Source organism: Diadema setosum, chromosome 16 (assembly GCF_964275005.1).
Source record: "Diadema setosum chromosome 16, eeDiaSeto1, whole genome shotgun sequence".
Lineage (NCBI taxonomy): Eukaryota > Metazoa > Echinodermata > Echinoidea > Diadematoida > Diadematidae > Diadema > Diadema setosum.
In genome coordinates, this window is record NC_092700.1 from 774,493 (window position 1) to 791,273 (window position 16,781).

The 16,781-nt window shown below is 41.7% G+C and overlaps 1 protein-coding gene across 1 annotated transcript in view; it reads right to left on the minus strand.

The window, feature by feature from the left end:
- LOC140239453 (ATP-dependent RNA helicase DHX58-like) overlaps nt 1-16,781 on the minus strand; it is a 206,247-nt gene that overhangs the window by 21,691 nt on the left and 167,775 nt on the right. The window lies entirely within an intron of this gene.

The window sequence follows — 16,781 nt, forward strand, 5'->3', positions numbered from 1 at the left end:
GATGTCCATGGGATACGCCTACTCATACAGGGCATTATGAGTAAGACTCATACAGGGCATTATGAGTAAGACTCAGTCTTTTGCTGATGAACTCAAGAAGCATAATCCCCACATTGTTCTAGCTACTGAAACCTGGTTATCGCCCAGCATAGCTGATAGCGAATTTCTCCCTCCATCTAGTAACTATACAGTGTATAGAAAAGACCGCCAAACCAAGGGTGGCGGGGTTTTTATAGCCGTCCGCAACGACCTGGTAGCATCATACGCCCCTGAACTGGATACGGATACATAACTCTTGTGGGTCAAACTACAAATTGTAAACATCAAACCAGTTTACATAGGAGTCTTTTATAGACAACCCAAGTTAGGAGCAGATCCATTAAAGAAACTTCATCATTCGCTTAGCAAAATTGATTTAACAAAAAATCCTTCCATTTGGCTCGGGGGGGACTTCAGCGTACCCGACATAGATTGGGACATCCCCTCACGCAAACCGCCTGGTGTATGTAACTAGGCAGAAGTTGTATCTTCTACTTTACTGGATTTATTAGGGGATTCCTCACTGACTCAGCTTGCGAAGGAAGTTAACCATGCTCATCAGTCTAAAGTTCATTGTGTTAAAAACATTTTGCAACTACTTCTAGTCTCAAACTCAGATGCTTTCTCTCCAGTGAAGACCTTTCCAGGAATTTCTGATCACTTTATTCTTAGTTCAGATGTCAACGTAAAACCTGTCATACAGAGATCCTCTCGGCGTAAAGTTTTCAAATTCGCCAAGGCTGACATTGACGGATTGAAAGCAAAGTTTGGAGCATTCACCACCACTTTTCTTACTAAGGCTGACACCAACTCCCTAGATGACAACTGGAGATGGTTCCGTACAACGGTGATTGACGCCATGGAGCAACACATCCCGTCTTCTATGAAGAGCTCCAGATTTAACTTACCCTGGTTTTCAAGATCTCTCAGGAGGCTCTCGAGAAGGAAGCAAAGGGCTTTCTATGCAGCCAAATCCACCAATAACACAAGATGCTGGCAGCGATATCGTTCAATCAGGAAACAACTCCAGAAACAACTAAGAAAGGCAGACCAAGACTACCTCTGTACTACAGTCTTTGACTCCCTGAAAGATGATCCCAAACGGTTCTGAAATTTCATTAAAAGTAGGCGTCGGGATGCATGTGGGATTGCTGCTCTGTGGAGTGGGAATCAACTAGTTAGTTCAGCTGTTGACAAGGCTGAGGCACTTTATAGTAACCAGTACAAATCAATTTTCACTAGGGAACCCACACTCTCCTCCATGAACCCTCCCAAGGTACCAGGCAAGGAACTCCCTGATGCATCTCCATTGGTCATCAACACCAATGGAGTTATGAAAATACTCATGAAGTTATCACCACACAAATCACCAGGCCCTGATGGCATACACCCTTTCATCCTTCAGAAATGTGCATCGGAAGTCGCTCCTGTCCTGACTAAGATATTCAACCAGAGTCTCACTCAGGGCAGAATCCCATCAGATTGGGCAAGAGCCAACGTCACTGCAATTTTCAAAAAAGGATCCCGTACAGACCCTGCAAACTACAGACTGGTTTCACTAACATCGATTTGCTGCAAGGTGATGGAGCATGTTATATATAGCCATGTCATTAATCACCTAGATTCGCATCATGCCCTCCATCACGCACAGCATGGATTCAGAGCCAAGCGATCCTGCGAAACCCAATTACTTACCACAGTTCATAATATCTGGGAGGCCAATGAGCACACGAAGCAAGTAGATGCAATTGTCCTCGACCTCGCTAAAGCATTTGACATGGTTCCCCATGAACGGCTATTGCACAAACTGCGCCACTACGGGATTAAGGGACCATTACATAGCTGGATCTCTGCATTTCTTAAAGGTAGAACACAGTCAGTGGTAGTACAAGGTTCACATTCCAAGCCTACAGAAGTGATCTCCGGGGTACCTCAGGGCACTGTGCTGGGCCCTCTACTTTTTCTTATGTATATCAACGACCTACCAGACGGTTTGGAATCCAATGTCAGTCTCTTTGCGGACGACTGTGTAGTTTATCGGCCTATCAAAACCCCATCAGATTGTAACTTGCTCCAGAAGGATCTCAAACTTTTGGAGAGATGGTCCTCCCGCTGGCTAATGTCCTTCAAACCAGATAAATGTAGTGTGATTAGGTTCTCCAGATGTAAGACCAAAATTGAGCGCACATACAGGCTCTGCGGTCAAGACCTCCAATCAGTCCACCAGCATAAGTACCTTGGAGTTACTCTGTCATCTGACATGAAGTGGAATACTCACGTGGATCACGCAGTACCTAAAGCTAATGGTATGATTGGTTTTCTATGTCGCAACCTGGGATCAGCCCCTCCTAAAGTGAAAATCCAAGTTTTCAAAGGTCTTGTCCGTCCCCATCGAATACTGCAGTTCAGTATGGGATCCACATACCAAGAGCAATATACAGAAAGTTGAAGCTGTAAGGTGAGCGGCACGGTTCATCCTTAACGATTATAAACGTGAAAGTTCTGTCACAGCCATGCTTGCATCCCTCCAACTCCCACCCCTCCAACATAGAAGATTCATCAACAGGCAAGTCATGATGCACAAGATGATCCACAACAATGTAGATCTCCCCATTACGGATTACTTGGAATTTAAGAAACGAGACCCCTCTGTGTCTAAAAGAAGATCTCACCCGCTCTCCCTTGAGGTTCCTTTTAGCAAGACCAACTGCTTCAAACAGTCTTTTTTCCCCAAATCTGCCAAAGATTGGAACTCCCTCCCCCACTCATTAATTTCCATCAAGGACTCAATGATATTCAAACAAAAGCTAAAGAGCACACAGCTCGATTAATTAGATGCCGTTCCCTCACAGACCGCTATCAACGTTGAGTGATGTTCCGGATGGAGCTTTTCAACCGTGATACCGTGAAACCGTGAAACCGATTGTCCCGACCGACCCGGTTACCCGGGGCCGGCAGCGGCCGTGCTGTGCTGTGCAAATTTCGCATGATCGTATCAATATTGTGAGCTATCGATGGGGATAACCATGCAGTTAGACTGTTCTGTATATCTGAGAGAGAGACTGAGTCACTAGTCAGTGAGTGTGAGAGTATGACATGAGAGCTCGAGAGTTTGGAATGAGTTGTTCTAACTCAGCTACTGTACCGTAATGAACTGTGCTGTAGGAGTGTAGCTGCTAAGTGTTAGTCAGTGTTACTGTGTCACGTAAATTCTACAAGACGGTAACTGCATGTACACATCCCAGTCGCTGTAGTAGCCTAACCAGACCGCTGTGCGAAGCTGTCGGCGACAGCAGCGGCTGCGTGTAGCTATCGCTGTAGTAGCGACAGGCTGTATTCGCACTGCGTACTAACACTCACAGTAACACGACAGCGTCTGGTCGGGCTAACAAGACGGTAGTCGGTAGTTCTAACTTGTTAACCGTTTACAGTTAAGCCTAATGTTAGACATAGGCCTACCTCATATTGCATGGGTGATGATATCAGGTACAGTGCAAACTACATCAATAACAGTTTTCTGCTAGTGGTAGTGGTACTGGTAACTGCTCCAGTGAATCAAAGAGTATACTAGTAGAAGCTACGCTGACAAGACACGAGGGCTTATTTCCGCGAATTCGCGTAGTACGCTCATGGGCGAAATACGGACGCCATTGCGCCATTGAAAGCAACAGACCGATAGATCGATTAGAGGGCGTATATTACGCGATCATATCAGTGCCGTATCACTGGGCCCTCGTAATTCTGTCTCCCTTTCATTTTTTCCCTTTTTAGGGGGCATACAGGGGAAGATAATGTATGTACTTAGGGTCTAGTTTTGTCGTAAAGAAGTATCATTCCTGTCTAACCATGAAATGTACCGGTATTTGAAAAAAAATGTCATTTACTTTCCAATCTGCAGTCCCACAAAGTTTGAGCTGAAGTAGGCCAGTAGACCAAACTATATAGAGTCTATCGGGAGGGAGAGAGAAAGAGGTAGACGGCGTTTGTCAGCTCAAACACAAACTTGCTGAGGAATTATAGATAAAAGAGTAATTACATTACTTCAAATTTTTTTAACATATCGACAGAAAATATACTTTTTGTGATATTTTGAGGTCTGAAACGCAATTCTACTGCTGTGTACTTCCTTAAAAATGAAGAAAATGAAAGGAAGGTAGGGTTTGCTCCATAGGCTCACATGTTAAGAAGCTTGCGGTATTATTACTAAAATGGCTGCCGTTGGGCTCCATGTGGGGCTCCAGCTCCATGGCGTACTACACCCGTTTGCGTGCAAAATCGTGAGATGCTGTATTTTGTAATTTGTATGTTATAAGTATTTCATTCACCTAACTGATTGTTGTGTGATTTTTCTGGCTAACCTTATTTTTCTTCTCTCAATCATTAATACGTGTATTGTTATGTCGTGTGTTTTTTTCCTCATCAGAATCAAAGATTGATTGTGCAGGTGGCTGATGTGAGAAGGTGTTTCCATAGCAGACTTGCAGTCCAAGAAGACTTGAGGTCCATCCATGACCATTGATCGTGCTGTCCACTAGCTTGCTCCTTTCATGTGTACAAGTACATGATGCACATGCAGCGTTGATGTACATCAATATGTGTACATGACATCCTCCTGGCTGAATTCTGGTGCAAAGAAGTGGATCATCTGATGTCATGCTTTTTCCCGCTTGACCATGTCATCAAGGAGAAGGTATTCCTTTTTCTTTGTTTCTTTATTTCAACCCAGTATTAGTATTGTTCATTAGGAATTTGAGCATATCGCTGTAACATACCCAAATTCTTGTGCAACATCCTAAAAATCCAGCAGCATGCTATGCGACATTGTAGAATATTTGGGAGTCTTTGAATCTAGCAGTCATTTAGGAGCTAGCTCAAGCACCAAACTTTAAATAATCCAATGCTGTTTTTTGTATGTTACTTCATTTTCCACTTACTGATTCCTGTGTGATTTTTCTGCCTAACCTTATTTCACTTCTCTCAATCATTACTATTATTGTTATGTTGTGTTATTTTTTTTCCTCACCAGAATCAATGATTGATTGTGCCAGTTGCTGACAAGAGAATGTTTCTCCATAGAAGACTTGAAGTCCATCCATGACCATCGATCAGGCTGTCCCCTAGCTAGCTCCTTTCATGGTTACAAGTACATTCAGTGCTGATTTACGTCAATACGTGTATGGCATCCTCCTGGCTGAATTCTGGTGCAGAGAAGTCCATCTACTGATGTCATACTTTCTCCTGCTTGTCCATGTCATCAAGGGTAAGATATTCCTCTTTCTTTCTTTCTTTCTTTCTTTCTTTCTTTCTTTCTTTCTTTTTTTCAACCCATTACTAGTATGGTTCATGAGGAATTTGAGCATTATGCTGCAACATACCTAAATTCTAGTGCAACATCCTCAAATACCAGCAGCATGCTATGCGGCATCCTAAAATATTGGCAACATGCTCAAAATAGAATGTAATCAACTTTTGAAAAACATCAAATTACTCTAGGCAATTTGTGCACAATGCATGATATGGAATGTTGAACGTAATGGCTTCACCTGTATGTGACACTGAGGGGTTAAAATGATTGTAAAAGTACACTGTATTTTAAACAGTATCTCTCCAGCACTTCAGAGTGATGAAATGATGACTAGGTGTACCACATCAATCTAGTCCCATTCTTCTTATGTTTTTTGCATGGTAGCTATTCTGTGCAAGAATTTTGTGTGTCAAGTATTCGAAGTAGAATTACTACATGTTATTATTATTATTACAAAAATAATAGTGCAATGAATAAATTCTCAGTTTGTTGCAGGAGTGATCTTCCCCAAGAATATTCTCACGGCTCGCGGTTGCAAAAGAAGGACATCTCAAGGCTCCACAACGACAAAGGGCACACTGACCAAGCTATATCAAGACCTAGTTCCTGCGAAGCCTCATTCAGAAGTTGCACTAAAGCTTACTGCTGAATAGTCTTGGACAGTAGAAGTACAAGAACAGTTTTCAAAGCATGTCAAGTGTGCATGTATGCTCTCATGTCAGGACTGTTGGTTGCTAGATTTCTTTTTTTTTTTAGATGCTGTTTTGTTCTGTTGTCCAGTGCTCCTGGTGTCACTTAAGTCCAAATTTGCATTATCTATACAAAGCTACAAATGATCATGTACATCAAACATGCACTAATGTATGTACACTGTATTTAATTATCCAACTAAATCTTTGCTGGTGATATTGTTATAGTTTTAGATCATGTGACTGGCAATAAGCCATACCTACAGTCAAGATGCTGCTCATGAAGCAATAAAAAGTTACTTTTCAAACGTAACAGCAAAGTGAGCAAATGTGCATTCTTATGTCTTATTTGTTGACTGAGGTTCAGTTAGACCGGGGGCCCAGGAGGTTTATTCAACCGAAAAGCGGACAAGCAACTGATCTCATAGGAAGTTTACATGGACCCTGGACATCACAAAAATGCATTGCTGCCGGGTCTCATCGTTGGCCTTCCCGCCAAAATCACGCAATGTATGACGTCACTTCCGGTTGGCCCTTTTCCCAAATTTTTGAGACAGTTTGAGTTGAAGGATCATTATTAAGATGTCAGTTTCGGCATCTAAGAGTATCCTAGATACATTTTATTTGGTATCCAACTATTTTGGAGTATGTAGATCCTATTTACCATCTATTTGCCCATTTTCTATGTGGTGATGCTCCTGAGGGTGAATATAATCATGGCAATCATTGTCGACGTCGCACTTTTAGAGAAAATGACACCTAGATTTTGATCACTTTCGAGAAGATAGTTGTTAATACTCTCTATGAATATCTCAATCTTGTCTAACGGTTGTAAAAATCTATATCCAGCCCTTCTTGTGATTTGAGACAAGTCTAGTCCGTTCAAACATTAAAAAGTATAACTCTTCCACCATTTAGGGTAGCGCACTCTGTGGTCCGAACCTCTGCAACACAAAAACTAAACTTTGAAAAAAAGCATTATTGCACACATAATGCGCACAAAAAATTGTATATCTCGTCATAGTATTATGATGTTCTTCACTTAAAGCTTCTAGATAATTTATGGAAGAGAGTACAGGAACTAGGCAATATCTAAATCTTGTACATGGGGAAATAGTATTTGCATCATTATGACCAAGAGTCAAACTAAATTCGCAATATTTCGGGACACAACCTTCAGAATGTCTTCGTCATCACTGACGCTTCCATCACTCTCATTGCTTTGCTCACTCCATGTCCCTTCGGATTCCTCATCGTCTCGGTTTGCATTATCTGAAGGACTGAACGATGAGCCTTCGAGAGATGCGGGGACTACACTTCCTTGGTACCAGTCTGGCTCAAAGTGCTTCTGGGTAGATTTCCACCCATAGTCTACAAGACTGCCGTGCTGGCTCTCTTCCACATTCTGGCGACATACTGTGCTCTTGGATGTGATTTTTAAGTGTTGTGGCACAGAGAGGAAGAGAATTAGTAAATAGCAGATGATTTTATTCAGTCTTGCAAGGGGCAGTACCTATGTCATGTCCACTGCTCATTCGCTTGAAGACATTGTATAATATCTGGCATCATTTATGTCCGATGTTGCAAAGCCATACAGTGGGCAGATGAAGAATGTGGCAGCTCGAGTATCTACTTCCTCGTTTGAGAGAGACTGAAAAGATTTGATGTGTGTTGCACTTTTTTCCATCTTTTGATAGGGTTTTACTTTCCCTTTCCTGCAAAAACGTGAAGTGAAATCGCAACCTGTCAGAGAGACCAATATGTGCATCGCTAATGTCAGGTTGCCTCTCTTCGAGGACTGCTGCAATTTTTGAGACATCAACTTACCTTCTGTTATTGCCCGAACCAAAGTCTACAATTATTTTTCCTTCATCCGACCTGGCACAGTACAGCATGATGAAGACGTCTGTGTCACTGGACCTCACGAAGATAATGCCCTCTTATTTGCATATTAGCTTCTTCATGCTGACCTTGCTAGTGTCTCGGCTTATCTGCTTACAGTTGGTTGTTGGCATTCCTCAGTTCTACACAGCTTGTGCCATGAGAAACACACCACATTTTCTATCCAATAACCTGTCCATACTGGGGCTTCCTCCATTCCGATATATCTTGCGAAATGCGAACTGTTCCTTGAATGAAGAACTCTTGAGTAAACCCTTGCCTCTATGGCGCTGAACCTGATCTGGCCCAGCAATGAAGGACCCATGTGAGGTAGAACATTGCAGGTTTCCCTCAGGATCTTTGATGGAGGGGGATTGGTATATTTTGTCTAGTACCAAGTGAATTTCCTCTCCGCGACATGAGCAAAGTCTCTTCAAGAGACCCTTGGCTATAAGTATGTTGAACTGCTGTGTTGTAGAATTGTCTCATGAATGATGATGCCTCCGTCAATTATTCTTGCTGAGATCACAGGAAAATTTGTTTCTTCGTTTTGCCGTTTAAAGAGACTAAACAGTTCTGGTTGAGGTGAGGATTTAACTTTTAAAGGGTGGTACAGTATTGGTGGAGCTGAGGATTTGGCTTTTAACTTTTTGCGAGATACCAAGAAATCACTTTGAGTGAAATAGTACAGAGCATGCCATTCTAAGATGAACTGAAAGTTTGTTTGATGAAAATCGGTTTTAGAATAGCTGAGACATCCAAAAACAAAGTAAAAAAGCAATCATAATAATATGTGGGTCCCACAATTTGTTAGTATTACTCTGTTTTAGGTATCTCAGTAATTTCATGACCAATTTACATCAAATAAACGTTGAATTCCTCTTGGAATTACATGCTCTTTCATATTTCATAAGAGGACTCTCATTATCTCACCCAAAAATGTTAAAAACCTGAAGTTAGGTCTCAACCAAAACTGTATGAGACCTTTAACATTTTGCGAGAGATTCAGAAACCACTCTGTGAGATGGCAAAGAGCATGCAATCCAAAGGGGAATCAAAGGTTTACTTGATGAAACTCGGGTTTGAAATGGCCGAGATATCCAAAAACAAGGTGAAACAAAGAGATCCTAATAAAAAGTCGTGGCCTGTCGCCTTTTATTATCACTTTTTTTTTGATATCTCAGCCATTTGAAAACCAATTTTCATCAAATAAAAGTTGAATCCTTTTTAAAATTACATGGTCTTTCATTTTTCATAAAAGGTTCCTCATTTTCTCACTTAGGAATGTTATAAACCTGAATTATCACCTCAACCAGTACTGTACAGTCCCTTTAAGCAGCCTTGTCAAAGCTGCTTTCTCAGTATTCAGGGGTGTCCCCATTACTTGATGGGCCAGCAAAAGAGGTACTTTAGTGAGAGGGTAGCTAAGAATGTGCTTAAGATCGATTGTATAACTTGATTCAGCTGCAGCAGCTAGCATACGTCCGAAAAAGTCTCTGGCTCCCTCAGTTGCGTGTACTCTTTTTTACTGCTGTTTTAGACCTCTTTGCGTTTTCTGAAACAAAGTTTAACATTTTGATTCTGGGAACTGGTTTCAGAAACCTGGAACTGGCAGCTGCACATTCATCTTGAAACTCAGTCCGTCTTTTCTGCCCTCGTTCGAGTGTTGTTAGGAGAAATTGCCTCGTTGTCTCACTTGTCTTTGAAGAAGCTCTCGTATTTCGCACAAAGTTCACCCAGTGCAGCGTCTTCCTCTACGTCTTGAGACCTTTCCCTGCTGTTCTCGTTGGCAGATATCACATAGTTGCAACATATCTAACCGCCTAATCTGATGATTCAAGAAATCTAGAGAGCAATGCCTTTTCAATTGCGGCGAAGTTGTATGGTGTGCCGTGTTCATATTCACCCTCAATGGCACCGTTGCAAAGTATTTAACAGCATGCTGGAAATATGGTCACTTGATCTTGATCAAATCAAATTTGCAACGTAAAAAAAAAAACACCAACATGTTCTTTTTGTGGCATTTGGCCATTTTCTCCAAATTTTGAGACAGATTCCATAGAAGCATCATCAATAACATGTCTGTATGATCATCTTAGAGTGTACTAAATTATTTATTTTTGGTATCCCAATAGATAAGAGTATGGACAAACATATAATTATTCTTCTTTTTTTTTTTTTTTTTTTGTAATGGTACCATTGAGGGTGAATATGACCGAACTCGGCACACAATATGAATGTGGCCGCGATGGAAAAGGCAAAAACACATACAACCCCTTTGTCTATGATGGTCCTTCTGAGCTCATCAATATCTCATCGAGGAACGTGGCCAGTGAGACAACGAGGCAATTTCTCCTAACAACACTTGAACGAGGGTAGAAAAGACGGACTGAGTTTCAAGATGAATGTGCAGCTGACAGTTCCAGGTTCCTGAAGTCAGTTCCCAGAATCAAAATGTTAAACTTTGCCTCAGAAAACGCAGAGATCTAAAACAACAGTACACAGAGTGCACGCAGCTGAAGGAGCCAGAGACGTTCCTGATCGAAACCTGCAATGTTCTATTTCAAATGAATTCTTCATTACTGGGACAGATCAGGTTCAGCGCTATAGAGGCAAGGATTTACTCAAGAGTTCTTCAGTCAAGGAACAGTTTGCAAGATATATCATGTAGGAATGGAGGAAGCCCCAGTATGGACAGGTCGTATTGGATAGAAAATGTGGTTTGTTTCTCATGGCGCAAGCTGTGTAGAACTGAGGAATAGCAACGACCAACTGTTAGCAGATATGCCGAGACACTTGCAAGGCCATCATGTAGAAGCTAATATGCAAATAAGAGGGCATTATCTTCGTTAGGTCCAGTGACACAGACGTCTTCATCATCTTGCTGTACTGTGCCAGGTCGGATGAAGGAAAAATAATTATAGACTTTGGTTCGGGCAAAAACAAAAGGTAAGTTGATGTCTCAAAAATTGCAGCAGTTCTGGAAGAGAAGCAACCTGACATTACCGATGCACATATTGGTCTCCCCGACAGGTTGCGATTTCACTTCACGTTTCTCCAGGAAAGAGAAAGTAAAACCTTATCAAAAGATGGAAAATAGTGCAACACACATCAAATCTTTCCAGTCTCTCTCAAACGAGGAAGTAGATACTCGAGCTGCCACATTCTTCATCTGCCCACTGTATGGCTTTGCAACATCGGACATAAATGATGCCAGATATTATACAATGTCTTCAAGCGAATGAGCAGTGGACATGACATAGGTACTGCCCCTTGCAAGACTGAATAAGATCATCTGCTATTTACTAATTCTCTTCTTCTCTGTGCCACAACACTTGAAAACCACATCCGAAGAGCACAGTATGTCGCCAGAATGTGGAAGAGAGCCAGCACCGCAGTCTTGTAGACTATGGGTGGAAATCTACCCAGAAGCACTTTGAGCCAGACTGGTACCAAGGAAGTGCAGTCCCCTCATCTCTCGAAGGCTCATCGTTCAGTCCTTCAGATAATGCAAACCGAGACGATGAGGAATCCGAAGGGACATGGAGTGAGCAAAGCGATGAGAGTGATGAAAGCGATGAGAGTGATGGAAGCGTCAGTGATGACGAAGACATTCTGAAGGTTGTGTCCCGAAATATTGCGAATTTAGTTTGACTCTTGGTCGTAATGATGCAAATACTGTTTGCCCATGTACAAGAATAAGATATTGCCTAGTTCCTGTACTCTCTTCCATAAATTATCTAGAAGCTTTAAGTGAAGAACATTATAATATTCTGAGGAGATATACAATTTTTTGTGCGCATTACGCACATTAATCTCCAACATGTGTGCAATAATGCTTTGTTTCAAAGTTTATTTTTTGTGTTGCAAAGGTTCAGATCACAGAGGGCGCTACCCTAAATGGTGGAAGGGCTACACTTTTTAATGTTTGAACAGACTAGACTTATCTCAAATCACAAGAAGGGCTGGATATAGATTTTTACAACCGTTAGACAAGATTGAGATATTTATAGAGAGTATTAACAACTATCTTCTCGAAAGTGATCAAAATCTAGGTGTCATTTTCTCTAAAACAGCGACGTCGACAATGATTGCCATGAATATATTCACCATCAGGAGCATCACCTCATAAAAAATGGGCAAATAAATGGTAAATACATACTCCAAAATAGTTGGATACCAAATAAAATATATCTAGGACACTCTTAGAAGCCGAAACTGACATTACTAATGATCATTCCACTCAAACTGTCTCAGAAATTTGGGAAAAGGGCCAACCGGAAGTGACGTCATACATTGCGTGATTTTGGCGGGAAGGCCAACGATGAGACCCGGCAGCAATGCATTTTTGTGATGTCCAGGGTCCATGTAAACTTCCTATGAGGTCAGTTGCTTGTCCGCTTTTCGGTTGAATAAACCTCCTGGGCCCCCGGTCTAAGTAAGAGTACATTGTCTTCATTGATTTGTTTACATAAACCTACAGTTTTGTAACTGGAAATAATGTGATATTTGTATGATACTTTGACTTCTCACACCCAGCTGCTGACAAATAACTTTTGGATGTACACGTGTATAATCATAATTGACTGTTTCTACCCTTGTGTACTTTCTTATTTTAAAGGTGCCTAGACCCGGTAGTTGCTGCGGCGATTTTGGATGAGAGTGCCGATCGCCATTAGCATTGATACAAAGACTGCCGAAATTGAGCAGTTGTCAAGAGTAAAGCGCGTAGGTGTTGCTAGGTAATGTTGCCTTCATTGTCTTCTCTGCGTGTCAGACAGCCCGTAGAATTTGAGTGCCAGGTTGCATGCTTCTTTGTATGACTTCAGAGAAAAAAATATTAAAGCTGTCATCATCAGCCGAATCATGAGCCAAACTGTCATCGGACCACTGACTACAGTGGATTGGACTTCTTCGGACTCATGGAAATGGGTCAAAGCGTAAGCGCTAACGATAAAGAGGAGTCGATAGCATAGGTCTATGAAGGAAACTTGTGCCGTGCGCCAGTGTACGCATTCCAGCAAACCACCGGGTCCATGTGCCTTTAAATGCTAATGACAGTACAGTCAACTTCAGTCAGCAGTTTTGACTGAAAAAGTGCGTCAAATTGGGCAGTGTTTGACTTCTGCATGTTCAGAGGAATACACGTGACTAGGCCAAAAATATTGGGACTTTTTGGTTTCCTCAATTTGGCCATAGTGTATTCGATATATGTTTTTGGGAGAACTTTGGCTGTGTGAGAGTCAATGTTGGTAAGAGCATCAACCTACTCGTTGCTACATATACCTTGTTTTATTAAACAGTGAATCAATTAACACAATCTGCACCCATCCACCAACACACACATGGAAGTCAGTCTTTAAATACATATTTTTAAGACTATAGCTAAAAGGAAAATAATAGAGAATTGGTTTTCTCCTGTTTCAGAGTCCAGGTTCATATTCATGTTTACAAATATACTGTATCATAATACATATGTATAGGAATTGTAAGAATTATTATTCTGCTTCATGTAATTTACTGAAAATATTTTTATTTCATCACTTTATGTGAAGACTCTATTGTGCTATTTATTGATCATTATCCATAAAATAGCAAAGCAATTGTGGAAAATATATTTCTCCAACCAATTTTCCCCATGGTTTCTCAAAGTACTGGTGAAATAGTTAAAAAATATATTTTTCTACGATATTGCACTGTGGTTAAATAGTGGGTTTACTATACAATGGATCATGGTTGTACCGTGATTTGGGTTGTAATTCTGTGATTTCGCAGCTGTAAAACCATGATTTCATCTTTTCCTAACCATAGTTTCACCTTTTCCTAACCATGGTTTTACACTTCCTTAACCATGGTTTCACTTTTTCTTAACCATGGTTTGGGCATGGTAGAAACACAGTAGTGACCATGGTAATACCACAGTAATGTCATGGTAAGTGCGTTCCAATTTACCACCTTTAAACCATGGTTACCATGGTTAACCCATGCTAAACCTATGGTTTAATCGTGGTTACCATGGTTTAACCATAGTGCACCATTGTTTAACTATGGTTAAACTATGGTTAAACACTAGTTCACCATGGTTTGACCATAATATAAACCGTACTGCACTATGGTTAAACCATGAGTTTATCATGGTTTCATCTTTTCCTAACCATAGTTTCACCTTTTCCTGACCATGGTTTTACACTTCCTTAACCATGGTTTCACTTTTCTTAACCATGGTTTTGGCACGGTAGAAACACAGTAGTGACCATGGTTTGACCATAATTAAACCATATTGCACTATGGTTAAACCATGAGTTTGCCATGGTTTCATCTTTTCCTAACCACAGTTTCACCATTTCCTAACCATGGTTTTACACTTCCTTAACCATGCTTTTACTTTTTCTTAACCATGGTTTTGGCATTGTAGAACCACAGTAGTGACCATGGTAATACCACAGTAATGTCATGGTAAGTGCGTTCCAATTTACCACCTTTAAACCATGGTTACCATGGTTAACCCATGCTAAACCTATGGTTTCACCGTGGTTACCATGGTTTAACCATTGTGAACCATTGTTTATTTATGGTTAAACTATGGTTAAACACAAGTGCACCATGGTTTGACCATAATTAAACTATATTGCACTATGGTTAAACCATGAGTTAACCGTACGATGGATCCAATGTAAGACCATGGTTATACCTCACAGTCAAATCATGCTATTTTTTTTACAAGGGATACCAAGCTTCACGAGTTCTTCACGCTTTGCTGGAACCAAGGCCATCTACCTCAAGATCTTCGTGATGCAATTATCATCACCCTTTACAAAAACAGAGGAGATAAATCAGAGTGCACCAACTACAGAGGAATCACGCTGTTTCCATCGCGGGCAAAATCCTTGCGCGAATTCCTCTCAATAGACTAACGCCTAGTGTCGCAGAAAGTGTTCTCCCAGAATCGCGTAAGTGTGGTTTTCGCGCAAACAGAGGAACTGTTGACATGGTCTTTGCCCTCAGACAGCTCCAGGAAAAGTGCAAGGAAGAAAACAAGGGACTTTACAATACCTTTGTTGACCTAACTAAAGCCTATGACACAATGAGTAGGAAAGGACTCTGGCAAATTCTGGAGCGCCTTGGTTGTCCCCGAAATTCCTCAATATGATTATCCAACTGCATGAAAATCTGCAAGGCCGGGTTAGATATAACAGTGATTTCTCCGAACCCTTCCCAAATGACAACGGTGTAAAGCAAGGCTGCGTTCTTGCACCGACCCTGTCTACCATCTTCTTCAATATGATGCTCAAAAAAGCCATGGAAGAGTTCAATAACGAAAATGCTGTTTACATCCGGTACCGCACAGATGGCAGTCTATTCATCTGAGACGTCTGCAAGCTCACACCAAGACGCATGAGCTACTCGTCCGTGAGCTACTCTTCGCAGATGATGCCGCTCTTGTTGCTCATTCAGAGTCTGCTCTCCAGCGCTTAACGTCCTGCTTCGCACTTACTGTTAAAGCATTTGGCCTTGAAGTAAGCCTAGAGAAAATCGAGGTTCTTCATCAGCCGGCTCCTCGACAGGATTACCCCACATCACCATAGGGCAAACAGAACTCAACACAGTTGATCAATTTACTTACCTCGGCAGCACCATCACATCCAACGCAAGAGTCGACAAAGAAATAGACAACAGACTTGCTAAGGCAAGCAGGGCCTTTGGTAGACTGTACGACAGAGTCTGGAAAAACAACCACCTGAAGAAGCAGACAAAGATCAGCGTGTACAGAGCCGTTGCCTTACCAACTCTCCTGTACGGCTCTGAGTCATGGACCCTCTACCGGCATCACCTACGCCTTCTTGAGCGCTTCCACCAGCGATGCCTCCGCGTCATCTTAAAATCCACTGGAGTGACTTTGTCACCAACATCAAAGTTCTTGAGCTGGCAGAGACTACAAGCCCCAAAGCCACACTGATGAAAACTCAACTGCACTGGGCTGGCCATGTCTCGAGAATGGAAGACCATCGCCCTCCGAAGGTCATGCTGTACGGTGAGCTCTCTTCTGAACACCGAGACAGACGTGAACCCAGGAAGAGGTACAAGGACTGCTTGAAGAGAACCTTGAGCACCTGCAACATCGATCGCCGACGGTGGACTGCTATCATCTCTGATCGCACATCTTGGCGCCTTACTGTCCGACGAGCAACAGCCGCCTTTGAGGATGATGGCAGGTCCCATCTCAATAGAAACAGACAACAGAGGAAAAAACCAAAACCCAACACCCAACACCAACCAACCGATTTCCCCGTGCAACCGCTGCAACCGTGCCTGCCTGTCCCGCATCGGACTCATCAGTCACTTTCGAGCCTGCAGCAGACGTGGACTTCCTTAAATCTTCGTTCGCGAAGCAAAGCCATACATACATACATACTACTCGTATCTATTTATTTTCTGCATATACAGCACGACGCTTGAACATAATATTTAAGTTCATCTTTCTAAGGAATAAAGGATTTTCAACAAGCAAATATTCATGTTGCAATATTCTCACACGACAAGCATCGCGTTAATTTAGCCGGGCAAGGAATCGCCTATTGCCTCTCGTATTTACATGCTTTAACTTTATCATGAAATGGCGTTATTTTGCGTCATTGACTCCATTCGACATAATGTCCAAGGTGTTCAAGATTATATTGACGCACTTTTAGAAAAGACTCGAACTCTAGGTGGGAGAACGAATGTCGTGATAAACCCGAATGAAATTGAACTGAATTCTGTTACCGAAGACTGTCGAATCGTAATTAGAGGTCAATATTGATGAATTGATATTATACAATGTTTACTGCATCTACCAATCTATGCTACAAGATCAGAAGAAAGTGATT